The sequence below is a fragment of the Halichoerus grypus genome, chromosome 4 (assembly GCF_964656455.1).
Source record: "Halichoerus grypus chromosome 4, mHalGry1.hap1.1, whole genome shotgun sequence".
In the NCBI taxonomy this organism is placed as follows: domain Eukaryota; kingdom Metazoa; phylum Chordata; class Mammalia; order Carnivora; family Phocidae; genus Halichoerus; species Halichoerus grypus.
Genome location: NC_135715.1, coordinates 11,532,266 through 11,560,090, shown reverse-complemented (window position 1 = coordinate 11,560,090; position 27,825 = coordinate 11,532,266). Strand labels below are relative to the sequence as shown.

At 42.1% G+C, this 27,825-nt stretch overlaps 1 protein-coding gene and 1 pseudogene across 5 annotated transcripts in view; both read left to right on the top strand.

Moving 5' to 3' along the window:
* Nucleotides 1-27,825, top strand: part of CLYBL (citramalyl-CoA lyase) — a 250,806-nt gene that overhangs the window by 18,952 nt on the left and 204,029 nt on the right. The gene's annotated exons all lie outside the window — the stretch shown is intronic.
* LOC118554695 (small nuclear ribonucleoprotein G pseudogene) lies at nucleotides 6,247-7,395 on the top strand (annotated as a pseudogene).

Genomic DNA, 27,825 nt, shown 5'->3' with positions numbered 1-27,825 from the left:
GGCAAGACATGGCTTTACCTTGGCATTGAGGAACCACTGGAAGAGCCCAGCCTGTGTGAGTTCATGTGGTATAAATCTCCCTCCAGCCAGTGTTTCTGTCCCAAGTACATTCTGTTTATTGCAGAATTTCTCACCTGGGGAACACACTACTTTCTCTCAACTCAGGATCAACTCAGCAACTGGAAGATGTGTTAAAAAAAAAAAAAAGTCACAGTCTTTAAGTTCAGTGTAGGAATCTTAGCAGGATCCAAAACAATATTTGCTTTTATTCTGAAATTTTTTCTGTTTTTGTATTTTCCCTGCCGCACACCATTCCCCACCCCCACCCCAGATACCCTGGTTGATACTAGGGTGAGGTGTCCTCGAAGGCTTGGCCTTCTGGCTTTGGCTATAAACATGTATGACCAACACTGGATTACTGACCACTGTTGGAGAAGAGCCTCCTACTCTCGGACTTCTCTGTTGGGAATTAGTTAAATGAACCCACAGGCTGATAGGGGCAGAGTTCTGTTGTTGATCCAATGCCTGGTGGGCTGTACGCTCCTTGAGGACAAGGCTCCATGCTTCCTTATTTCTGTCTCCGCGCAGTGCCTGGGTGGAACTGCTCATCAACAAGTTTCCGAAACCAGCTGGCTGGCTCCACACATTCTGTTGTATGTGGGAACTGCTCACCGTTAGCAACTAGCCAGTGACCAGCAGCGATGAGCAGTTTTTAGGCTCCACACACATTTAATGTGCTAAATGAGGACCCCAGGCATGAGCTGAAGAAATGACTTTCAAAGATAGAAACAGGACTGTTGACACAGCTGTATTTTACTAATTAGTGTACTGTTTTTGAGGCATAGTAAAAATGTTAGTATTTCCAGGATTATTGTTAATGAAGGATAAAAAACTTTATCTTCACAACCATATGGCTTACTGCTTGATGTGGTGTCCTTTCTGTGGGTTTTTTTTTTTTAATTTGGCTTTTATTTTAGTAAGGGCAAAATCATTTTCTTGCAGGAATCATTATTCATTTTATCCTGCAGGTAAATGGGAAAAGTATTTACTTCGTAGAACATTTCTTTACAACAAGAAATTCTAAAACATATTGATGTCGTGTTCTTTTTAAGTAAGAGGTACTTATAACACATTTCTTTTTTTGTTTTTGTAAGATTTTATTTATTTATTTGACAGAGAGAGACACAGCGAGAGAGGGAACACAAGCAGGGGGAGTGAGAGAGGGAGAAGCAGGCTGAGCAGGGAGCCCGATGCGGGGCTCGATCCCAGGACCCTGGGACCATGACCTGAGCTGAAGGCAGACACTTAACGACTGAGGCACCCAGGCGCCCCAACACATTTCTTTTTATTATTCAGGCATTCATTTATACATTCTCCTGGAAAGGATGAGAACTATGCCTCTTCCTAAGTCCTAGGCAGCTCCTAAAAATGAGGAAGGAAGAAAGTTTCCACAGGTCACCATGCCAGGTACCTGGAGGTGCTTTATTTGGCACATCTTTTGTAAGATATGTGTGTAGTCTAAGGTGCCTGGGTCAGGGAATGAGACCCTGAAAGGACAATTCTACCACTATTATATTTTATTCTTTGAATAGCCAGCATAGTGCTGTGGCCCATGGTGGGTACTTAGTAAATATTGAGCAAACTGAATGTGGCATGGGAAGTGGTAAAGCAGAGGCAGGAGTGACTTTAGAGGGCATGGGGACTATTCCCAGGGAAGTTGACCTCTGAGCAGATTTGAAAGGATGATAGGAGAGGGAAGGGCATTCCTGGCTGAGGGAACTGCATATGCAAAGGCACAGCAGGGGGGTGAGGAGGGGGTTGTTGTGGAGTCGGGGGTGCCTAGCGGCAGAAGGGCTGGGTATGAAGCTGAGCAGCGGGTTTGGGGCCAGGCGGCAAAGGGCCTCAAAGCCAGCCCAGGATTTCAGATTTACATCCTGTTGCCAACAGGGAGGCGGTGGAGATGTTTACTCTCTCTCAGCCTCCATCAAGTTAGTGCTTTGCTCTTAGAACTGTGGTCTAGGTTGTAGTCCCTCATCATGTCAACCTCTTGTCTTTCTCTTTTCTTTCAATTACACTTAAAATGTGCTGGGAAACCTAGTTGGAATAGAGAAAAAGTGATGAAATTGCAGCCTATGGGGCAGGCTAGTTCATCCTTTCCTCCTAATGCACTTACTACATTTAAATGCTTCTAGTTATTTGGAGCCTTCAGGTGACTTCATTTCTCTGAATACTATACACTTAGTTTCCTACATCTGCTGTTAATTTTTTAAGCAACCTTAATGAGAAACTTCAAACAGCTTAAATGTCAATTACCCAAAAAGTGAGGTTTTCAAATTCCAGTAATCTGTCCATATTGGTCAGTGGAACATAATCCCAGGTGGACGTAATTTAAGACAGATGACATTCCAGAGCTTCCCTGACAAAAAGCTTATATCTTTGGGACTAACAGGCAGGCCCTGGTGTTGCTGCACTTGCAGGACTGCCTACAGTTCCGGCTTATCTGTTGCAGGCCCTTTGCTCAACGCTGTCAGTTCTCTGCATTCCCTCTGGCTCTGTGTTTTGGCTGGTGCTTTTGAATCTGGGAAGACCCAAAAGCTACTATGTATATAAAAATATGTTGAGAATATAGTAAATGTAATAATTCCAATTTTTAATCCTACACTTTTGAGAGGAAAAAAGTATTCATGATGTACTTTATCATAGATTTATTCTTTTTTTATAGGTTTATTTTTTTTAAGATTTTATTTTTAAGTAATCTCTACACCTAGAGTGGGGCTCTCACACTCACAACCCAAAGATTGCTGTACTGACTGAGCCAGCCAGGCACCCCTTCATAGATTTATTCTTTAGATTTATTTGTTTATTTATTTAACAGAGAGAGAGAGAGTGAGCGAGAGAGAGAAAGCAAACAGGGGGAGGGGCAGAGGGAGAGGGAGAAGTAGACTCTCCGCTGAGCAGGGAGCCCATTGTGGGACTTGATCCCAGGATCCTGAGATCATGACCTGAGCCGATGGCAGACACTTAACTGACTGAGCCACCCAGGCACCCCATAGATTTATTCTTAATGCATAGGTTATCTGAAATTTCTGACTGAGAAATCCTGATTTGTTTGTTTCTTGCCACTCCCACTTTTTTCCCCTGTGTTCCTTCCTTTGCCTTTATTTTTTTATTTTTATTTTTTTAAGATTTTATTTATTTATTTGACAGAGATAGAGAGACAAGTAGGCAGAGTGGCAGGCAGAGGGAGAGGGAGAAGCAGGCTCCTCACTGAGCAGGGAGCCTGATGTGGGACTCGATCCCAGGACCCTGGGATCATGACCTGAGCCAAAGGCAGACGCTTAACGACTGAGCCACCCAGGTGTCCCCCTTTACCTTTATTTTTGATTAAGATAAAATGCATGAAGAAAGAGTAGAATATGGTGATGAGTATTACTTTTAACAGGAAGTAAAACCAGAAGCATGCATAATAAATTAAGCTTGCATTTTCTCTGCAGGTCACTTAGTGGGTGTTATGTGCTACGGAGTAAACAATTTTTGGCAGCTAGTTTAGTTTTCAGTACTTCTAAGCCTCTGACAAATGATCTCTTAGATGATCTTTGGTCTTTTTTTTTTTTTAAGATTTCATTTATTTATTTGACAGAGAGAGATAGCGAGAGCAGGAACCACAAGAAGGGGGAGTGGGAGAGGGAGAAGCAGGCCTCCCGCTGAGCAGGGAGCCCAATGTGGGGCTTGACCCCAGGACCCCGGGATCATGACCCGAGCCGAAGGCAGACGCCCAACGGCTGAGCCATCCAGGCGCCCCAATCTTTGGTCTTAAAAAGGAAAACGTTTTATGTGTAAGTTTTAAGTTCAGTTTTGTTGTTTTTTGAAGGCTTTTTTATGTAAGCCATTTGTGTGAACTTTTGTTTTATTTGAATTTGAAATTTGAAAAAAGTTCTAAAAGTAGAGTCTGCTATATTGAACTGTTTTTCACATGTTTTACATTTAAAATTTAATTTGCCTTTTCTAGTTTTAGAAGATACTGAGAAAATAAAGTTCCCTCATTAAGCAGCCACTATTTATCAACTGCTTTTGAAAATTGGGAAATTATGTTTAGTGTGTATGGCTTTGGGTTGTTTTCCCCTGCAGGAGAAATATATTCTTAGACCTACTGCCTATCCATTTATCTATTTAGCCTGCTTTAAGTCTCTTTAAAAAAAAAAAAATTATTTATTTATTTATTTGAGCCTGCATAAGCGGGGAGAAGGGCAGAGGAGGAGGGAGAGAAAGAATCTCTCAAGCCGACTTTGCGCTGAGCACAGAGCCCGACTCAGGGCTCGACCCCACGACCCCAGCCAAAACCAAGAGTCGGATGCTCAACCAACTGAGCCCCCCGGGCACTGCTGCCGTAAGTCACTTTCAAAGGTAAAGAAATAGTCATACAAAGTTCGATATAGCTGAACATGTGAATTTCATGTATTTCCTGATAATCAGCCCTGTTTTAAAGGCTTCTAGAGTTCTTTCAAAAGCAGTCATTGGTGCTGTATTTGGCATTTGTATATTGTTAAAACTTCACGTAAATGTAGAGGTACCAGATTGTGCACTTTATAGAATCTCTAATGCTAATACCACTTTTCCAAGTATCAATAATCTTTGTGTTGTGAGATACATGTATACAAAACCTGTGTCTGGCTTATCTGATTGGAAAGTGAAATTTAACATTTTCCAGTAGTTACTTGTCAACATTCTAATGACTAATACCCACTAAATGTATATTTAAGTCAAAATGTAAAGGATCAGTGGGTTGCTTAATCAGCTTTACAGGGGTAAAGTTAGAATGCAAAATCAAATCCCCTCACTCTCCAGAGAGGCGACTTGATGACTTACTCCTCTTTCTCTCAGTAATGTAGTAGAGCCTATTTGGCTTAATCAGCAGCCTTGGGAGTTGGAGTAATCATTTGAAATATTGAGTGGAAAAGTTCCTTGCACTTGGAAAAGTTAGGAGGCCAGGAGTGAGAGACATATCCACATCCTTTCCCTGGTGGCCCCTCACCTGTGAATTCGCACCAGGGTGGTAATAAAATTGTAGGAGCTCATTTTATGTGAAACCATTAGCAGCCTGAGAATTTGGGGCTAGCTGCCTCTCATACTTTAAGACACTGGAAGGTGTCATTTATAAGCATGGAGGGCCTGAAAGAAGGCAGAACAAGCTTGTAAACTGTAGCTTTAGGCTCTGAACAGTAATCAGTTTGTAATACAGTTTAGTCTTAGGCTATCAAAATCACAAATGTGCCTTTAAGTATTGCAGGCAAATCCCATGAAACATCTGCCTATAAAAGGTAGAGACAATGGCTACTTATTTTCTCTTGTTACTGTGATATGTTATTTTCTTTTTGTGCCTTCATGGATGAGGGTGGAGGGGAAGGGGGCCATGCTGCAAGTGGAACAAGTAAAACTGAATATTTTTGTTAGTTTTTTTTTCTTTAGGTTCGCTATGATAGATGGTTTAAGTATCACAGCTAATATGGAGGTTTTACTTTGAAACAGCTACTCGTGCATGGTTTCTGCTTCTTTGTGTGGCTGACTCTGAGTTCCCGGGCTGGGGCAAGTGTGTGTGACAGGCAGAGCTCTTGGGGTTGAGGGAATGGGGAAGCATGTCCAGCTTCCATTGGCTCATAAGATGGAGGGTTCCCCAACATTAGGGCAGAATTCAGGTTCTTGGTCACATGTGGAAATGGCAAATGGCCCTGAGTGTGGGCCAGCCCAGCTTCAGGATCTCTGCTGATGATCCCAAGAATGATTCTTTAACTGAAGCCATGAAGAAAACCAGATTAGGTAAGAATTCAAGAACTCATTTTGCAGACCGAGAACAGTGTACAGAATCTACCTGGGCATAACGATGTGTGTATCAGGGTGCTCCAGGCTTTGCCTCCTGACCAGTACAAATGTGCCTGTTCAAAGATTTATTTATGATTTGAGAGAGAGAGAGAGAGAGAGAGCACATGCACATGTGAGCAGGGGGAGGAGCAGAGGGGGAGGGAGAAGGAGGGGGAAAGAATCTCAAGCACACTCTGCACTGAGCGTGGAGCTCAAGGCAGGGCTCAATCTTATGGCCCTGATATCGTTGTGACCTGAGCTGAATCAAGAGTTGGATGCTTAACCAACTGAGCCACCCAGGTGCCCCCAAATGTAACTTTAAATCTTAGTGCCCTGGGGTGCCTGGGTAGCTCAGTTGGTAAAGCGTCCGACTCTTGATTTAGGCTCAGGTCATAATCTCAGGGTCATGAGATCCAGCCCCATGTTGGGCTCCATGCTCAGCGCAGAGTCTGCTTGAGATTCCCCCCCCCCCCGCTCCTCCCCTTGCTCATGCTTGCTCACTCTCTCTTTCTCAAAAAATAAATAAGCAAGCAAATAAATAAAATATTTAAAAAAAATAAAATATCAGTGCTCCACATCCCCACTGCCTGCCCTCCTCTAGGAGTTAGATAAGTTACCTGAAATGTCCCTGGTTCTCCCCCTATCAGATCAGAGCTGTCCCTGTGGCTTAGTGATGGCCCTCCTGCTCCAGGATCCTGTGGCAGTGAGAGTCCCAGGTTCATCTGCAGCCCTGTTGCTTGTCTCTTAATCTGGCCAGTGGGAAACAGCCTTTCCAATTCCCATGGGTGACCCAGAGAAAATTGTAGGCATTCAGTAATATTTCTGTGCTTCATATCAAGGTCTAGTTCTTTCCAAAGGACATCGATGGGACTGGGCAGGAGAGAGGTGGCCCTATACCAAGAGATAAGTATTGTCTGGGAGAAACCACTGTCTTTAGACCTTAGGTTCCTGTTGCTCAGGATTCCCATTTTAAGCCTGGTTCCTTTATAAGACTTTTTTTTTTTCCCCAAGGAGATATTATGTTGATCCTCTCTTGAGGATCTCAGACTACTTCGGTACATGTCTGTCAGCTCAGAGATGGTGTTTATTCCTTTGAAGGCAATCTCTGGAAACATATGTGTTCAGAATCACCAGGGTGGTGTTCTCCAGTGATGTGGTCAGAAAGGCTCTGTTCGAATGCCGGGCCTACCACGGGAGCATGAGGGACGCCTCAAATTCCATTTGGAGGCATCTTTGAGCTCGCCGAGTAGACACCATGAGCAAAGCTCACCCTCCCAAGTTGAAAAAATTTATGGACAAGAAATTATCATTGAAATTAAATGGTGGCAGACATGTCCAAGGAATATTGCGGGGGTTCCATCCGTTTATGAATCTTGTGATAGATGAATGTGTGGAGATGGCAACTAGTGGGCCACAGAACAATACGAGGAAATAGTATCATCATGTTAGAAGCCTTGGAACAAGTATAAACAATGGGTGTGTTCATCAGAAGAAATCAACTCCTTCCACATGTCCCCTCTCCATAGTACCTGTTTTACTACAGTATAAAAATCAGGTCGTGTGCATTTTCATATTGAATTTTTGTTAAATAAACTTTTATAATAGTCCAAAAAAAAAAAAAAAAGAAAAGAAAAGAAAGGCTCTGTTCACTCCCGCTAGCTCTGAGAGGTGCCCAAAGTTGGTTGGATATGGTTTCTCTACTTAGGTAGCCTTGCTTGCTGCCGCTGTGTTCTGCACCCCTCCAAGGGTGAGGCCCAGGTTGAAAGTAGATTGTTCTCATCCAGCAGAAGTGTGCTTGGATGCTGGCCACACATCCCCACCCCTCCTGCAGAAGCAGCTCAGGGCATTCCTTGTTTAACTGTCATATGGGCCACTTAAGCAATGCTTTTCTGAGAGGCAGTGTGGGAGATATTGTCCTGATAAATTGTGAAATGCCTCTTTGTAAGCCATCCTGTTCTTTATGCCTCCTCTCCTTTCTTTACTCTGGAGCTCCTTGTAGTGCAAGCATTAATGTTTTTGTGAGGTCTTCCTGAGGTTGAGGGAAGCTTTAGGAAGGCTGCTGGCTAGGACAGTTCCTGAAAACAATTTTTGTAGTTGTAACTCAGGCACCAGGACCCTAGAAGGTTCAGAGAAGTGCTAAAAGTGCAAAAGTTGTGGGCAGGGACTTTGCTTATTTTACAAGTGTTGATTAAAGTAGTTCTGAACCAGAAAAGCATTTGATGGATTCTTATCTTGTACAAAGATATATTATTTTTGGCCTCTCTTTTTTCTTCTCTTCTCTTTCGCCTTTCCCCTGTGACCTCCCATTCCAGCTGATCTCTCTTGTCCCCACTTACCCTGTACTATTCATCTTAATACCAGATCTGCCCTCTTCTGTACCCTGTTCTTATTTTTGAGGAGGATTACACTCTATTGAGCTCTATGTGCCAAGCACTGTGCTTTTATGTATTAATATTATCATGAGGAAACCCTTTGGTTCATTTTACATGTGAGGAAAATGAGATTCAGGGAAGTTAATTGACTTATCCAAATTTACATACTTACTAAGGGATGGAGCAGAAGCCAAACCCATTTCTGAAGCCTGTTCACTGAATCACTATATTTCAGTCATCTAGTCTGGACACCTTTGGAAAGGAGGATTCTTTTATTGTTACCCAAAGAGATGATAATATAAAATGTCCATAAATTGGAGGTTAGCTAAGTAAATTATGGTATAGTCATACCATAATAATGATGTAGCTATTAAAAATGAGGTAGTTTCCATGAATGGTTAAGTAGCTTGATTGCACTAATCCCACTGTACATAACATTTATATAATTTGCAAAAAATATTTTTATTTTTTTAAAGACTTTATTTATTTGAGAGAGTGCACATGAGTGGGGGGAGAGGCAGAGGGAGAAACAGACTCCCGTTGAGCAGGGAGCCCGATGCAGGGCTCGATCCCAGGAGTCCTAGATCATGACCCGAGCCGAAGGCAGATGCTTAACCAGCTGAGCCACCCAGGTGCCCCATGCAAAAAAAAAAACAACTATTTGGGGACTGCTTCTCCCTCTGCCCCTGCCCCCACTCATTCTCTCTCTCTCTCTCATGCTCTCTCTCTTTAAAATAAATAAATAAAATCTTAAAAAAAAAAAGCCAACTATTTTAAGGCAGTGGAGAGCAAGCACAATCGGGCAGAAACTAGAGTAGAATCTACCCTTGAAACACAGACTGTATTGGATAAAGTTTGCAACTTGATGGTTTTTTACCTGAAGGCACTTCTAAATCTACCTTATGTACGCTGCAAAAATTGCAGCCATACTGTATTGAGGTGCTAGAAGGCAGAGGTAGAGGCTGGCAGAGCAGCCAGAAAGTTAGGAGGGAAAGGAGCCAAGAGGGAATAAATTCCAAAATTTACATATGAAATGGCACAAATCCTTGGCTAGCCACTGAGCTATGTGTGTGTGTAGAGGAACTTCCAGTGGAACTGGGGGAAAAGCAGCCCCTGGAAGCTGAAAGAACGGAGTAGAAATCCAAGCTGCTGCTCACCACAGAGGAGGCAGAGTGTGGTGTTTGTGTTCAGCCAGATTAACTGTTGGCTGGAATAAAAATCACTCTTCAGAGAAATATACAGAATCTAGAATCTCTAGAACATATTAATGATAATGTCCAAAGTCTTACCAAGAATCACTATATCAAATCATTATGTTGTATACTTTAAATGAATACAATATTATATGTCAATTATATCAATAAAATTAAGAAAAAAATCACTATATAGATAAGGAAACGAGGGGGAAAGCAGTTAATTGAAGCCAAACTCAAGATGATCCATATGTTATAATTAACAGACAAGGACATTAAAGCATCAGCCATAAGTATGTTCAAGGACTTAATGGTAAATAAGTGTGTGTAAATATACACACAATGAATGAGCAGATAGAGAACATCACCTTAGAAATAAACACTATTAAAAAGAGCTGAAAGATGAGTGGTTTTTATGAAAAGAGAGCTGAAAAGTACATTAAATTGAAAGGTCTGAAGTTCTCTCCTCAACACTGCCATCCCAATGATGTGGGAAACAAAGGCAGAAGAAGAATTATTAAATGTCCTCACTACCTAGAGCCCCCTGACAAGTCCTTGAAACACGCAGAGGGACCTTCCTCTAGGGACTCACTCGATGTTAATACTTTGCTAAGGGCAAAAGGCAATTCTAGTCTGACCCCCCCCCCCAAATCCTGTAAGTCTACTTTAACGTATAAGAATTCCTTTGGAAACTTCCTTTATCTCTAAAGCCTCCAAGATACGTGTTGGCAATCATCCCCCAAGCGTATGGCCCACCGATATACATCTGAAGGGTCTCGTGACTAAGGTTTTATTAGACGGTAATACATGAACTTTTCCCAACAATAGCTAGCCCCCTCAAGGTCCTGGAATTCCAAAATTCCTTAGAGAGTTACGCTATCCCTAACCCCCTCCCAACTTGAAAGTATATAATGGGCCGCTCCTCATGACCCCATTGCAGCTCTTTCTGCCCATGGGTCCTGTCCCCGTGCTTTAATAAAACCACCTTTTTGCACCAAAGATGTCTCAAGAATTCTTTCTTGCCGTCGGCTTCGAAGCCTAATAACGTCTTTCCTACATCACCAACATACAATCTGGCTTAATTCTTATTCAGAGCGGCTGATATTAGGGCCCCCTGGCTGGTTCTGCCCAAGGTTACTTAGCTACTAAGAGGTGGAGCCAGGATTTGAACGGGGTGGTATGACTCATAGGCGCCTCCTTAGTGACTATGAAGTCCTGTGCTGGTTGGCATTACATCAGTTAACCGTATCCATTGCCAGATCAGGGAACCAAGGAGCAGAGGGGTATGTACCTCCCCCAATATGAAACTGAGAGGCAGAGTTGGGATCCCAACCACCAGTCCTGTTCCAAAGGTAGAATTCTTTTGACAAGGCTATGCTGACCTAGTATTTTGTGTTCACCCTTTCATGCAAGGCTAAATTTTAGGTCACAGCCAATTAAATTTTGAAAAATCACCCGCTTGAAGATCTTGAAGATGATAGTGATAAAAAATGCTGTTAGAAAGCCAACAATCGGGGTGCCTGGGTGGCTCAGTCGGTTAAGCTTTGGACTCTTGATCTCAGCTCAGGTCTTGATCTCAGGTTCATGAGTTCAAGCCCCATGTTGGGCTCCACCCTGGGCTCCACGCTGGGCGAGGATCCTACTTAAAAAAAAAAAAGAAAGAAAACCAGCAATCTACCAATCTTCACATTGATGAATAGTGTGGCCTTAGAATTTATCATCCAAATATGGACACTTTGGAGAGTGAAAGGAGTGCTATTAATATTGATACTGGGGCATTAGGAGTCAGCCAAAACCTTTCAGGCTAACCAGGGCTTGTGGTCACTCTATATACACAGCATGTTATTTAGTGCCCACACATATGTATTATTATTTATAAATTCCGTTACTCTTTGGAGTACAAGCCTCTAAAGTGCGGAAATAGTTCTACTAAGTTTTAATCATACATTGTTTCATAAACACGGACAACCATAATAGCAACTATTTGGCTAAATCCAATTCTAGAACATAAGCATTTGTAGTCATTCTTAAAGGAGTGCTCCAATGGTTTAGCAATGATTTAAATGCATTTATATATAACACATGAAAGCCAGAAACAAAAATCAAATAAAATGTAAAACCTATCTATCCTCTTTGCCTACACAAGGTGACTATATTGTTAGAACCACAAATTGGTGTATTCACTGAGCACATGATTTGATTACATTTGTGGAAGTGAATAATGGGACAAAATACTTGAAATTGAAATTATCTGGGAAAATTCCAGGCATGTGATTGCTCTACATGTAGTTGAAAATGCATATTCCCTAAGTAGTGTAGAGTTTAATTAAACAGAATGGTCTGATTTTAATCTAACATTTTATACTTATAAAATTAAGTTTCAGGGCACCTGGCTGGCTCAGTTGGTGGAGCATGTGATTCTTGATCTCAGGGTCATGAGTTCAAGCCCCATGTTGGGTGTAGGGATTACTTAAAACAAATTTTTTTTTAATTAAGTTTGATTCTTTTATTTTGGGTTGCTTTTTTTAAATCATGAAAACTGAAGGTCAAATCACCTATCAAAACAATTTTATTTATTTTTTTCATATGAGGCAATTTAATAGACTGGACAGTTGCATACTTAACTATTTAGTATTTTTGCTTGTCTCATGGTTTTTAAAAATCATTTAGTTTGGAGCCAGATATATTTTGCTGTGGCTTTTATATGTTAATTGACATAAAATGTCATCTTTAATGGTTCACTATCTCCACCAGGTTAGGCTGAAGATATTTTTTCTTGTAACAGATACCTTTTTGTATTTTATTTAAATCCATATCTACTCGCTTTAAATAGTTGGAATTATTGCTAAGACTAGTGGAAAGTATTTTAAGTGTAAAAATGAGGGTTTTTTCCCACAGTATTCTTTTGAGTAGTTGATAGATGTGAAAAACATTTAGCAGGTTTTCTGCCTTTCCACCTTCTATTAAGCTGTGCTTCTGAAGAAATATTCCTAGCAGAACATGCTGCAGTATGTCAGAAACACTGCTGTATTACAGATGCAACATCATCTAAAAGGAAAAATTGAGTGTCAGTTTGAAGTTGACAAGTGATGAAAGTAGCCCTGAAGTTGTCAATTAGAAAGTGAAGGCCTGGAACTGATAACTTAATGGGCAGTGCCCCCTGCTATTTTATCTTAAGGACTGTAGGACTTTTACTGTTCTGGAAATATGTATGCCTATACCCAGTTATAGACATACATACATAAAAACACATATGTATGTGTATGAATATATGGTGGGAGGTACAAATCCAAATACTCACTGATGCATTTCCTAAAAATATATTTCCTTTATGGGAGGACTTGCCAAAAAAAAATCAGTGCAGGGGGGTGCCTGGGTAGCTCAGTCTTAATTAAGCGTCTACCTTTGGCTCAGGTCCTGATTCCAGGGGCCTGGGATCAAGCCCCACATCGGGCTCCCTGCTCAGCAGGAAGCCTGCTTCTCCCTCTCCCTCTGCCATTCCCCCCACTTGTGCTCTCTGGCTCTCTCTATCTCTCTGTCGAATACATAAATAAAATCTTTTTTAAAAAAGAAAAAAATCAGTGCCTAGTGTTAACCCTGTTTCACATTTATTGTTTTTCTAACAGAACTTTCATTGTTTGGTTTTATGAGCCGTATTGACAAATGCCAAATGTGAAAAATATATAATTTTTGTCTGTGGAGGTTCTTCTGAAAATTCTTGCCTTCAGTCCTGCTGGGAGTCTTTTTTCCGATCACCAATACAAACATATAATCATACATTATCTGCTGTTGATAGAACCCCAATTGATATAGTGTGCTTTTTGCTGATTTTAAAATATGAGGGGTGGGGGCGCCTGGGTGGCTCAGTCGTTAGGTGTCTGCCTTCGGCTCAGGTCATGATCCCAGGGTCCTGGGATCGAGCCCCACATCGGGCTCCCTGCTCAGCGGGAAGCCTGCTTCTCCCTCTCCCACTCCCCCTGCTTGTGTTCCCTCTCTAGCTGTGTCTCTCTCTGTCAAATAAATAAATAAAAAATCTTTAAAATTTAAAAAATAAATAAATAAATAAAATAAAATAAAATAAAATATGAGGGGTGCCTGGCTGGCGCAGTAAATAGAGAGTACAAGTCTTGATGTCGAGGTTGTAAGTTTGAGCCCCATGTTGGGTGTAGAAATTAATAACATCTTTAAAAAATATATGAGTAATTCATCATTGATAACGTAGGTTAAAATGAATTGTAAATGGATAAGATAGGAATCCAAATGAACCAAAGCTGTTTATATTGTGGTGTTGGCACTATATGCATCTTTCCATTATTTAGTATACCAATAAAAAAATCACTTTATTTATTAAAAATAGTCCTACAATAGAAGGGATGAAAGTACAGAAATAAGAAGCCCAAGGTGAACTCAATGGAATTAGGTGTTTATGAGATTGGTGCATTTTCCTTTTTTGAAATGTCAGTTCAAACTAAAACTTTTAAAATTGAATTTCAAAATAATGCTCCCCAATTTTTTGAATGGAATTTTTATTTACTTTTTAAAGATTTTATTTATTTTATGTAAACTCTGTGTCCAACATGGGGTTCAAACTTATGACCCTGAGATCAAGAGTTGCATGCTCTACTGGCTGGGCCAGCCAGGTGCCCCTGAATGGAATTTTTAAATAAAATGTGACAGAATGCAAAAAATGCATACCTGTGTTAATGAAAACCCTTAGGACACATATCAGAGATGACTCCCCGAGGAGGAACTCCTAGAAGGGTCCCAAGTTCTCAGACACGGTGCAAGATTCTGAGAGATTTTTGGGAAGAATCCTCATTTTATGACCTCTGACTGTAGGTAGGTTTGGTTGAGAAGCCCACTCGCTGAGGAGGGGTAAGGGTCTCATCCCATGGGCACTCTGACCCTCCAGTACTGCGTCTTTGGCTAATGCTCCTCTTGTGAGGATGGGAATATGCAGTCACCGTTAGCCAAAGCAGACATGGGAGGGCTTGGCAGTGGTCATAGCAGGTTCCTTGAATCTACCACCAGCACGAAAACCAGAATATTGGCCCTTTTCTAATCTACTGAACTCAAGTGTTCATTGGGCATGGCCTTCACGAGGACTTTGCCCCTGGGCTCATGAGGTTCCTCTCAGGTACTCACTTGACTCTGGAATCCCCAGAGTCATCCCTTTACCCAGAATCTTTGACTTTTTTCTGGAGAGAAACAGCAGGTCTGTATGAAGGGGCTACGAGGCTTGGCGTGCTGTGCTTCTGTCTGCGTCCTGAGGCAGCACCTAGGGGGTAGTAATGACATTCCCACAACCAGCAATGTTTACACATTGCTCCGGTGGTGAAAGCCCAAACATTGATTAAATTATATCCATGTGTTCTGCATAACCAGAAACTTTTTTTTTTTTTAAAGTTTACAGATCATCAGCTTTTCGTCAGCATGATTTGTAGTCTCTGTTATCTAGTATCTATAATTATCTATATCCTCAGGTTTTCTGCCAACATGTGTATCTTTGATCAGATAGAGAGGGAAGAGAAAGGAATTGATTGAACAGGTGGGAGCGTGAACAAAGGGACACGTGCATCTCTGACACATTTGCAGGAAATTGTCTTTTATCTTTTTATTCATAATTACTTCAAAATTTAGTCATGTGGTATAGGAAGTTGAAGAATCACCTGTGGGCAGCCATCACTCACTACCCCTTAGCTCCTCATTTTGGATCGTTCAGGGCAATGGTGTTTCAGACTGGGGATCCCAATAAGTGAGCTGGAAATTAATTTATTAGGTCATGACAAGCATTTAAAAAATGAATTATAAGAGAAATTTTTGTGGTCAGAGTATATCACATGTAAAATTTCGTTTTATAAAACTTGTTTCTTTTAATATGTGTGTGGGGGGTGTTGAGCATGTTTCTGAGCTATAAAGTATATAAAAATCTTTAAAATATGTTTCTTCCTGTGGGTTGCAGTAAAAAACTTTGTATAAAATACGTTTTACACAAAGTATAAAATATGTTTCTTCCTGTGGGTTGCAGTAAAAAACTTTGGAGAAATGCTGCATTCGAGGAATTTCTGATCCAGGGAGATGGCTTTCTTTCGGGGTGGGGAGGTGGGGGGCTCCCACAAGCTGCTAGCAGCGTCCTGGGTCTCTCTTTCCTATAGCTGTGGAGTTCCCTAGTTTAAACTCAGATTCTCTTCCCATGAACACGCTGTTACATAAGTGTTTGGGTGTCGTTAAACCAGCACTTTGGGACATTGTGGGGTTAAATGGGTTTTTGTGGGCTCTCCTGAGGCCCTAACCATCATTTGTAACATCTTTTCCATGGAGAAAAATTCATTTTCAGTTCTAAGAAGCAAATTCTTAGTGAATTTAATTTAGCAGAACTCTGTCATAAATTGGGCAGTACTTTTATACACTGTCTATATTATTTAATAGTAAAATATATTTGTACCTTAAACATTCTGTCACACTACTTTACCCCTTTTTCATTTTGGTGAAGAGTGATGTGTTCTAGGAGCTCTGGGTGGCCTGGTTAAGTGGTGTCGCTGACAGTGCTTCTGAAGAGGGAGGCTGGCAAGTCCAAAGGTCAGAACATCTGCATGTCTGCACCCCTTAACGAGTCTCAGAAGTGCATCTTCCTGCACTTGCAACAATTTATAATCATCAGGTTCCTTTTACTGTTGAAGCCAGTGTGGCCCTCTGTTAATATAAGGTGCTCTTTACAAAAGCACATTAATCCCAGATCTGCTGCTGTTCTTTCAGCAGGTGTTGATGGAGCACCCTTTCTGTGCAAGGCACTCTTCTAGGCCCTGGGATAAGACAGTAGGAAAGGTGGACAGGGGCCCTGCCCAGGAGCTTCCCCTCCAGTGAATCTGCTCTTGGTTGGTCTCACACTCTGGCCTTTTGTCCGTGGGGCTTGTTGGGGTCAACCTGTGCAACAGATTTACCCTTCCAGTGTGATAGCTGGACCCTAAGACTGCTCTGTCCTCACTTTAAGTGGGGCCAGGTGTCAAGCATCTGAAAGGCTTATAAGAGAGAAGCGAGTTTCTTCTTGGGAAATGCTACAGATTGTTTGAAGAACAAAACCCGTACTAAGATTTTGAGAGCCCCAGCTCAACAAAACAATAGTTGGGGCACAAGCTTATAGACAACAGAGAGGACAACATGCATCAAATCAGGATTTAGTGATCTGGTGTCTAAAAAGCCTTCTTAGGGGAGCACCCCACCCCCATCTATAGCTTCCCATTTCCATAGGACCTAACCTCTTATTGAAATCTATCCATGTTGCCACCCCCCACCCCCAACACAACTTCGTACTAGGAAGAACTTAACTTCACTGCCTGTTTTTCCTGAGGTTTATAAAAACAAAATGTGTGAAGGGAATGTATGCTGATTCTCTTGGGACTAATTAAACAAACAGATTCAGGGAAAGAAAGCAGAGAAGATGTAGTGTAGTTACGATGTAAAAAATGTAATTTTCGGGATAACAGCCGTCAATTTTTCCAGTTGAGTGTTTTTCCGAAGGGCAGAGGGCAAAAAGCATCTTACGTCCTCTCAAAGCTGAGACACATTTCAACATGGAGATATTAGAAGCAAATTTGGTGCCCAAGACAGGTGCCAGATTTTAATTACAGTTGGCATTTCTGAGCATGCTTTTGGCAGAGGTGGCCATCTTGTTGGAAAAGCCATAGATTTTGACACTAGCAGTATGGATGCCCAGTGAAAAATGATGGAAAATAATTTCCCTCCTATTTTCATCATGTTGGTTTTGAGAGAAAACTTCAGTGGTTAATATTTAAACAAGATATTCTCTGTTCTGAGAAAACAGTTGTTCATTGGAATTGTCTTGGTGGTTTGGAGCATTAGTTCTGGGGGTAATAATTTCTGTCTTAGAGCCTTTGAAAAACCCCAGTTAAAACAATAAAATAGGATGTTTCATTATAAGAAATGAAGTTGGCATGTACCAGGTTTTCCATTAAGTTCCAGGTCACAGACAAATAAAGAAAGTATGTTAGGGAGAAAAATCCTTTTTAAAAATAATTAAGGAGCTGTCTGTTTTGTTCACCAGATGGAAAATCCGTACTTGTGGGTGGTCTGTGTTGGAGAGGGCATCTCACAATTGGCAGGACCATGCCTTTAACTTTTCAAGTCCCAGGACAAAAATTTGAATGCCACTGACTGTTCGGAAGGCTCCTAATATGTATTAGCCCTTCTAGGGCTCTGCTTCCTAAATTTTACCAGTTTTCTAAAAGAATGTATAGGTAAAATGATTATGGCATGCCAAAATAAATGGCCTATTGTTCTTTGAATTCTGAAACAGTTTTCCTGTCAGTCCTTGTTTTCTGTGACTTCTCTCACTGTCAATACATTATGATGATAATGTGATTAGTGGAACTGCCTGCATTACTATTTAGAAGCCTCTTTTTATTACACTAATGTATTCCAGAGCAGATAGGGTGGCCAAATGTGCCTGAAGCTTAAGAAATCTTCCTAAGATTGTTATTTACTGAAGAAGGATATCTTACCTTCCTCAGTGTTTAAGGTCTTTTATAAACTTGCTTTGATTATCTGATAAAATTAATTCAGCAAAAAGATACATATGCTTTTCTTACTGCTTTCTTGGACTGATAAGAGATAGTTAGCATCCAGCTTCACTAGTAGTTTTTTAAAAAACTAGTTCTTTTTATATGCATCAAAATATCTTTTTTTTTCAGCCCAATTTCCATGTTACGCAGCTTTACACCTGCAAATCAGACTTTGAAATGAATGTTTTATGTTTGAACATGAGGATGTATATATATGTTTATATTAATATTTCATTCATAAATTTAACCCTTCCCAAATAAAAAACTGTTAATGATTATAGGACAGTTAAATTGGTAAAATCATTTTGGATGCATAAATGGGTAAACTCTCAAATTGAGTGGGGGGAAAAAAAAAAGCCCTGGAATGTAAATCATTTTTCTCGGACAGCAAATGTTTGGCTTTGGCTGTGCTATGATATTCTGCCTATGTGTAGTAAAAACGGCAATGATTTATTAGTTCCATATCCCCCCAGCACAGATGCTGCACAGTCTGTCCCTTTTCTGGGCACTAAACACTGGGTTTTAAAAAACATAATTTCACTCAAGTTTTCCGCTTGTGTTCTGTGTTGTACTATTAATAGCAACCCTTTGTTGCTGGTGCCAGCTCTCTTCTAGCAAAGACAATGATGCGCAGGAACCAGTTTTAACTAAAATACCATAATTGGCACCCATTTTTGATCGTCCAGGTGCAGTTCTGTGAAGAAGACAAAGACCCTTAAAAATGATGTCATGAAGGTAAAAAAGCTAAACAAGGGTAACAGTTAAGTAGACTTCAGTGAGCTGTACCTTTGCAATGTCATGGTTTCTTTGGCAAATCTTATTTGCTGTTTGAAGGGTGGGGAAAATTTGAAACATTGATGAAGAACTTATATGTTAAATGTTCTGTGATTCTTCATGAGAAAAATACTTTTCTAGAGAGGCAGTAATAAAGAACAGTGTTGGAAACCTCAGGCTTTACCCTCTTTTAGCCTCACTGCTCAGGAATCAGGAACTGTATTGCTAATTCTTATTCAGAGATGAGGTTGAGTCTTGATTTGGCCAAAGGTAGATGTGTTCTTCTGAGGAGTAAGGTAAGCAGGGAAGCCTCTGTGTTTGGTGTGTTTTTCTGGTCATTGTACCACTCAAGGCCATGGCTCTGAGGCCATATTTCCATGTTTTTGTGGCTGCAATCTTTGGAGTTATCCTTGATTCCATCCAACTCCTTAGATTCTATATTATCTCTCCTATGGCTCCTGGCCATCCCGTCCTTACTGTTATCCCTGCTCATCGCTATCTCCTCTTGCCTGGTCTCTCCTCCCTCCTGTCTGTCTTCCAGAAGGAAGTCTCTGAACACAAATCTCAATGCTCTACTCTTTTAAAAGTTTCAGTAAATAAATAAAAGTTTCAGTAGCTCCCAACACTAAAGAATGAAGACCTTACATGGCCATACAGTGGCCTTTATACCCTGACTCCAAATTTCCAGAATCATCTTCCAACACCATGTACTTGACCCACCAGTCACATTAAAATTCTTGCTGTTAGGATCCCCTGCTCTCCCAACCCCGGCTCTGGCCCATCTCCTTGCCATTGCTCATGCTGTTCCTTCTCCCTATAGTACCCCTCTTCCCATATTCTATTTGGTGAAATCCTGATCAAATATCACCTTCCTCGGGTGCCTGGGTGGCTCATTCGGTTAAGCATCTGCCTTCGGCTTAGGACGTGATCCGAGTCCCACATCCAGTTCCCTGCTCAGCAGGGAGTCTGCTTCTCCCTCACCCGTTGCCCCGACTTGTGCCCTCTCTCTCTCTCAAATAAATAAAATCTTAAAAAAAAAATCACCTTCCTCTTATGACATCTTAGCAATCACTCACACTCAGCCTACTAACAGACACCCTCCTTCTGCATCCCTATAGCTTTGCTCACGTTTATTGTTCTTTGTACCCTATTCTGTCTCGCATATTAGATTAAGTCTCCTGGAGGACAGGGCCGGTCCTTGTACCTGTTTGGAAGCCAGCGCTGCTTGGTGCTGAGTGTGCATCAGGAATAATAAATATTTTTTGAATTTAATGGAATTCTAGGTTATGGCTATCAGTTAAGATTCTTGGTTAAGCAACAGATACTAAAGCTGGCTCTTTTAAGGCAAAAAAAATTCTTTTTTTTTTTTTAAGTAAGCTCTATGCCCAATGTGGAGCTTGAACTCAACACCTGGAGATTAAGAGTCACAGGTTCTGCTGACTGAGTCAGCCTAATGAAGGCAACACAAATTCTTTTTTAATAAGGTATTTTTTTAAAGATTTTATTTATTTATTTGAGAGAGAGAGAGATAGCAAGAGAGCACAAGCTGGGAGGAGAGGGAGATGCAGGCCCTGCGCGGGGCTCCATCCCAGGACCCTGGAATCATGACCTGAGTCAAAGGCAGGTGCTTAACCAACTGAGCCACCCAGGCGCCCCAAGACAACAAAAATTCTTAAGCAAGAGATGCCGAATCTGGCTTTTTCAGGCAAAAAGGGATTTATTGGAAGGATATGGGCACACTCACAAAATCAGTGGGAAGGCAACCCTAGGCATCTTGGCATCAGCACGACTCCTTCGTCTTGTCCCAGCTCAGTCACCAGAATGGATGTGCTGCCAGCATTTTTAATCTTTAACTCTGCTCAAGATGTTAACTGTGGGGATGACGTGTTTGATTGGCTACAGAGGACTCTCTGTCATTAGGCAGATAACCTAGGGACAAAGATGGCTGTCCAAAAAAAATAAAATAAAATCTTTAGGAGGGAGCACCTAGGATTCTAGACTTAAAGTTACTCGGTTGTGGGATGCCTGGATGGCTCAGTCAGTTAAATGTCCAACTCTTAATTTCAGGTCGTGATCTCAGGGTTGTGAGATGGAGCCCGGTGTCAGGCTCCACGCTTTCTCCCTCTCCCTTTGCACAGCACCCTCCCCCCCCCACTTCGTGCATACGTGTGTGCTCTCTCTCTAAAATAAATAAGTAAGTAAATAAATAAATAAACAAACAAATAAAATTTACTCCGTTGTAACTGCAGGGCAAGTATCTGTGCCTGTTTACTCATCTGGTGGTAATGGCACCATTATTATTATGAGCAAATGAAATAATGATATTTCATTTTAAGATGTCTCCTTAATCATGTACATCTATTTGAAAATTTGAACTACCACATGAGGGGCGCCTGGGTGGCTTAGTTGGTTAAGCATCTGACTTCGGCTCAGGTCATGATCTTGGTGTCCTGGGATTGAGACCTGCATCCTGCATCAGGCTCCCTGCTCAGTGGGGAGTCTGCTTGTCCCTCCCCCTCTGCCACTCCCCCTGTTTGTGCTCTCTCTCTGTCTCTCTTTCTCAAATAAATAAATACAATCTTTAAAAAAATAAAAAATAAAACTATCACGTGAGCAGTTGCTGATTGTTTTCTCCTTGGCTTTCCATTTGTTCTCTGTTTTTTTTCTTTTTTCCTCCTTGCTAGTTTTTATTAACCTTCCCTCATACTTGGAATCCCATAGTGCTCCAGATGTCCTAGTGGACCAACAGTGTAGTTTTGGTTTACCTGTTCTTTCTCCTGCTCAAAATTAGACTGATTCAAGTGATAATATGCTAGGCACGGTGGGCTACGTACCCATTTCATTCAAACGTGTAGAGTAACTAGTATATAAGTCAGGGTACAGGTTTGGATGTTGTAACCAAAAGGCCCCCAGATTCAGTGCCATTATCTAAAATAATTTCTCTCTCACTTTAAGTGTAGGTAGGTAGTAGAGTGTGTATGTGATGGCTCTGTGAGGACCCAGGTTCCTTTTATCTTGTGGCTCTTCTACCCTCAGCATCTTACCTAAGAGGGCTGCTCTGACCTGGCCCATGACGCGGGGAACTGGAAGATTGCTCTTCCTTATACAGGCATCCCATACTTGGGCTCACCCTGACATACCCCACCCACCACAACTCTCATGAATATACCCAGACACGGGAGAGGCTGGGAAATGTCACTGTTAGCTGGGCGTCCATGAGCGTCTCCCTGGGTCTGTCCTGGTGGGCAGACAGTGCCCTGTCGTGTTTACACCCCAGACCGGAGGGGTAGCTAACAGGTGCGGTGGGCTGGGAAGTGACACACCGAGCTTAGATGTGCAAGTTGGCATGTCCGCACACATACAGGACTGAACCAGGGGCACTAAGAGGAAGGGTGGGCTGGGGCTTGGGGCCTCCACTCAAGCCCTGAGGCCCATATGTGGAGGGGTGATCCTGTTCAGCCCAAGTCATCAGGTCTCAAGTCTTTTCTTGCCCAGTGTATTAGCCTGCTTCCATGTCACCATAGTCTTGCTTACTATCAAGGTCCCCAAAGCAATCGCATCAGAACAATGAGTGAAAGTGAAAGTGGGCAGAGCACAGAGCCTCTGGCCTCAAAACTGGGAGTGAGACACATTGAGACAACTCACAATTTTAAAATTAAGGAGTATTTTAACACAACTTAAATGTCTATAATGAGAAGTAACAGTGCTGATGTTAACTCCTGTGGGGTCAACCCCAGTGGTTAATCTCTCAAACCTCGCTCTGCCACACATATTATATTTCAAACTGCTCAGTGTGTTACCTACTTGCATGCTTCGGAACAGTCCAATAAGCTTGGTCCTGTTGTCAGCCCCATTTTATAGATTAGGAACCATGTTTACTGAAGTTAAGAAACTTGGCCAAGGTTACTGAGAGAACAGGAAAAAAAAAAAAAGCTGCACCTGTGTACCTGGGTCTGCCCGACTCCAGAATCTGTGTTCTTAAGCATTAAACTGTGCCTTTAGCATGCACAGGGGGAAACGTGGACAATGCTACACACTCCTTACAGTGGAGTTCCCATGGCGATGCACACTGCCATCATCCTTTGGTGGCCCCCTCCTTTCTGTCATTCAGTGAATATACACTGAGTCCTCCTCCAAGGTTGGTGCAGAACTCCGTGAGTACATCATCTCATTGAACTCTGAATAGGACAGGTGTTGTGATCCCTGTTTCATATTGGATGAGCCCAAGACCCAGGGAGTTAAGGATCTTTTTTTTTTTTTTTTAAAGATTTTATTTATTTATTTGAGAGAAAGAGAATGAGAGAGAGCACATGAGAGTGGGGAGGGTCAGAGGGAGAAGCAGACTCCCTGCCGAGCAGGGAGCCCGATGCGGGACTCGATCCAGGGACTCCAGGATCATGACCTGAGCCGAAGGCAGTCGCTTAACCAACTGAGCCACCCAGGCGCCCCGGGAGTTAAGGATCTTAACTGGGATTACATGGTGATGCTTGGCAGAACCGGGATTCTGGCCCAGACCCATTCTTTCCACGCAATGACCCATCTGTCTTGAGAACCCTTCTCCTTGCCAGACTGAAGTAAATAGACCTTAAATGTTCTCACTACACACACACACACACACACACACACACACACACACACAAATGGTAATTACGTGAAGTGATGGATGTGTTAACCTTATTGTAATTATTTTGCAATGCATATGTATATCAAATAATTATGCTATATATCTTAAATTTACACAATATTATATGTCAATTATATCTCAATAAAGCAGGGTCGGGGGGAAGAACTTTTTCTGAGTATGGCGGGTGCTGCAGTGTTGGATTTTGTTATTGTCAGTACAGCTATGCTCTTTCGGGTGTCTGCGCACAAAGTATGACTCACAGAAAGAAGCCAGGACAGTGACCTCTAATGGGTGGGACAAGCATGTGGGTCAGTCAGCTCTGGGCATCTCTCCTCCCGCATGGCCACCACACGCATGTAGGTACTGCGGGATGCCGCCTCAGATGGCTGGCTGGAGATAGTAACCACTGTGTTTGTTTTAGGAGGATTCATATCAGCACAATTATTTCTCATTATTATTCGTAATTCAAGCTTCCTAAATCCAGTTTGCCTCTTGGGCCCTGGCATAATGTGGGGAGGAGGCGATAATGAGGGCGACCTCTCATCCCAGTAAGTGACACATTGTGGGTTCCATGGAACTTTAAGTATTTGAAGTATGGAAACTGTCAGCTTTGCTTCTGGTGCCTGTTGTCTTTGTGAGTGGCCCTCTCTGGATGTCAGGCGGCAGGGATGGTCTCACATGATGAAAATGAATACCACTTCTGTTCCACTGGACTTTACAGACCATATCCACACAGATGATCTCATTGCATTTTCAGCAAGCTACTTGGAGGCAGCCAAATAGATATCATAGCCCCATTTTACAGTCAGACAGACTGATGCTCTGACGTTACATCCTTGCCCAAAGTCACATTGCTGGGGAGCACTTACTACCATGGCAGCCCTTGCCCTGCATATTCAAGGGCTAACCCTGTTAGTCCCTTAACACCTTCTTTAACTGTTAAATGCTTTTAAGTGTCCATGTCTTCGTATAGAGGGGAAAGGTGCTTTTGTGGAGATGGCACAGTCTGGAGGCAGACTCCTGCACTTAATCCCAGCACTGCCACTGTTGTGAGCTGGCTACACCTCTCTAATCCAGTTGTCTTTTCTGTGAGATAGGGATGATAGTAATAGTACCTACCTCAGAGAGTTTTTATGAAGATTTGGTGTGATAAAATTGAAAGAACTTAGAACAGGTGTGGGCATAGTGTGATGTAACCATTTATTATATTAAAGTGGAAAGGGAGGGGAGAAGGAGTGAGACAGGTGATCTAAGGAAAATCAGTCTCAGTTACCACTGCACAAGACCCTAGTGTGCCAGGGCTGCCTTTGACTAAGCCCTCTGAGTTGCCATGTACCCTGGCATGGGACTCCGCAGCAGTCTGTGAAGAACATAGGTTCCCCCCCCCCGCCCCCGCTCATTCTCACATGAGCTGTTCACCCTCCTCTCAGTGACTGACCCCTTCTCAGAGCAGGAGGAAATGATGAAATGAGTCCTTGTCTCCCCAGGTCACCTGGGGAGGGCCCTTCACCTTTCTGAGTCACTTGAGCTAGAAAGTGAGAGTTGGAATAGGTACTTTTCAGCCATAACAGACTACCTGCCTCTTGTTCTCTACCTCTCAGTACCTACAGAGGAATACTGATGCCCAGCCATAGAGCTAATTACCCACCCCCCCCAACGATTAATCTTTTTTTTTTTTTAAAGATTTTATTTATTTGAGAGAGAGAGTGAAAGAGAATTAGCACGAGAGGGGGAAGGATCAGAGGGAGAGGGAGAAGCAGACTCTCTGAGGAGCAGAGAGCCCGATGCGGGGCTCGATCCTGGGATCCTGGGATCACGACCTGAGCGGAAGGCAGACGCTTAACCAGTTGAGCCACCCAGGCGCCCCATCCCCCTGCCACCAAAGATTAACACCAGAGAGTGGGCAGGTATAGGTAGTAGGGCTTTCTGTTTATTTAGTCTGGTCCTTCAGGTGTCACAAGAACTCTTTATGTAGAAACTGCCCCTTTAAGGGGCGCCTGGGTGGCTCAGTCGTTAAGCGTCTGCCTTCGGCTCAGGTCATGATCCCAGGGTCCTGGGATCGAGCCCCACATTGGGCTCCCCGCTCCGCGGGAAGCCTGCTTCTTCCTCTCCCGCTCCCCCTGCTTGTGTTCCCTCTCTCGCTGTGTCTCTGTCAAATAAATAAAATCTTTAAAAAAAGAAAAAGAAAGAAACTGCCCCTTTAAGTTTCTCCACATGGCTTGCAGGCAGCCCTCAGTGTGGGGACACCTGTGAAACATTTTGCTTCTGGGAGACCCAACCCAACCTTTGGGATCATCCCTCATATTGTTTTCTAAGGCTTTTTGTATTTTTGGTTTATTTGGTAATTAGGGCAATTATTGGGCAGGAGGGTTGTGAGTAGTGGAATGAGCTAAAATGGAGTGGAGAAGTGGGGGTAAAGAGCCACAGACCATTGGATGAAGTTTCCAAGTGTAGCTCGACCGGGGTGCAGTTCTAGGCAGACCACTAGATGGCACTCACACATTAGCGTTAGGACCAGGCCGTGACACTTTCCACTTTGGGTTTTTGTAGAATCTCTCTAAGGACTAGCCAAAGCTTTGTATCTGTCATCTCCATCCATCCATTCATCCCTGTAAACTCTCTTGCTCTTCTACAGATAAGTAGATATGTCTCTCTCTCTCTCTTTTTCTGTCAATTTAGTGACCTTAAAAACCCGCCAAAATTAACTTCAAAGCCACCCACCTTTTCAGTGCTTTATTTTTACTGTTCTCCTAAGCAGATGTTTACATGGCAATAAATCCATTTTCAAAGTAGGGGAACAGAGAAACTTATTTTTCTCTTCAGTCATTCTGAGGATATATGCACTACAAGGAATGGAAATTGAGGGGAAAAGAGTTATTTAAAAATAGTAGGTAATAGAAACATTTAAAAATATTTCTGTTCAAGGGGTGCCTGGCTGGCTCAGTCGGTAGAGTATTCGACTCTTGATCTCAGGGCTGTGAGTTCAAGCCCCTGTTGGGTGTGAAGCCTACTTAAAAAAAAATGGCAAAAAAGAATTTCCATTCAGAATTATGGGTTCCTAACTTGTAATGAAAAATAAAAAATCCCTTAGGATTAATGAATTTTTTTATCAAATAAGTTTCTGTTAGAGGATTTTCCATAAATGGAGATTCAAATGCAGAACGTCTTGTTGCATACTACTGGGGATAGGAGGGAGTAAAGATAGGCAGGAAATCAGTTGATACTTTTATCTTTATCAGGGTGCATGCTGTGTAAAAGCAAAACCCCATCTTAAATTTATAATCTGGTGTTTCAGAGGAATTTAAAAACGAATTTCTATATAGCAACTGAAATGGGTTCTGCTCCTGCCTTGTTCAGTTCTCTCTCAGCTGGGTGGACATGTTGGGGAGCTGTTTGGAGCGTCCATGCAGACGCGCTTCATCTGTGCCCTTCTTAGCTGAGATAACAGTGCCCTGAGCCCCACTGCTAAGGTTAACCTGGATAGTGCAGAAGGACAACAGATGGAAATTCTGGTTTGCAGCCACTGCAGAAAAATAAAAACATGTTCCAAAGGGAAAAGGATCTTGTATTTCTGCGTCTGAACCTTTGATCTGCATTCACATCTGAAGGGAAGGCTAGACCTTTTGGTGGAGACACATGGCTTTGCATCTGTGAAAACACAGCTGTACGTAGCAAAACAAAACTAGTGGAAAATACAATGGTTTTGCTGTGTCAGGCTAGCTGCTAACGCTCAAATTCTATACAAATATTGTCTTTTGATAGCTCTTTCAGAAACCCTTCTTGACTTTCTATGTGATTGTTGAGTAATGTTCTATTTTTTTAAATTCAGATTTTGAGCTCTTTAGGAATAAGGTACATGGGTCGCTTTCATCTTTTCTTTTAAAAAGGCAGTGAAATAAATGGCTTATAGTTAAATTGTAATAGCATTATTTAAATTCTGACCTAATTGGGGGTGATGGGAAAAAAACTAAACCCTTAAAAAAAGAAAGATGAAGGTAAAGTTCTAAGTCGATTCTTGAGCCTGAAAATCTTTTATTTTTCGAAGATAATATTGCATGTGCTTTGTGCTGTAAGTTACATTCTTAGGCATTCTTGAAATTTATATTCTTAGGCCCCTTAGGCCCTCTTGAAATTGAGCTGCTTGGTTTTGAGCAATTAACATTTGTTAAGTGAATTAGCAGTTCTGCTTTCCTTCATCTTTAAATAGCCATCTTCGGTTAGTTTCTTTATCAGCATTGCCCGGTAATGCAAGCCAAGTTTGTTTCATTGGGAGGCATTTGCCTTGAACCTCCATGTTTCCTCTCCGTCCCAGACACAGAGCCCGTCTGTGTGCCTGCCTTATCCTGCCCCATATGGTGGCTTCCTACTATTGAATTGGCGACCTTTTTCCGTCCCTCCCCTTCCTGTTGGAGCTCTGGCCCCTCTGG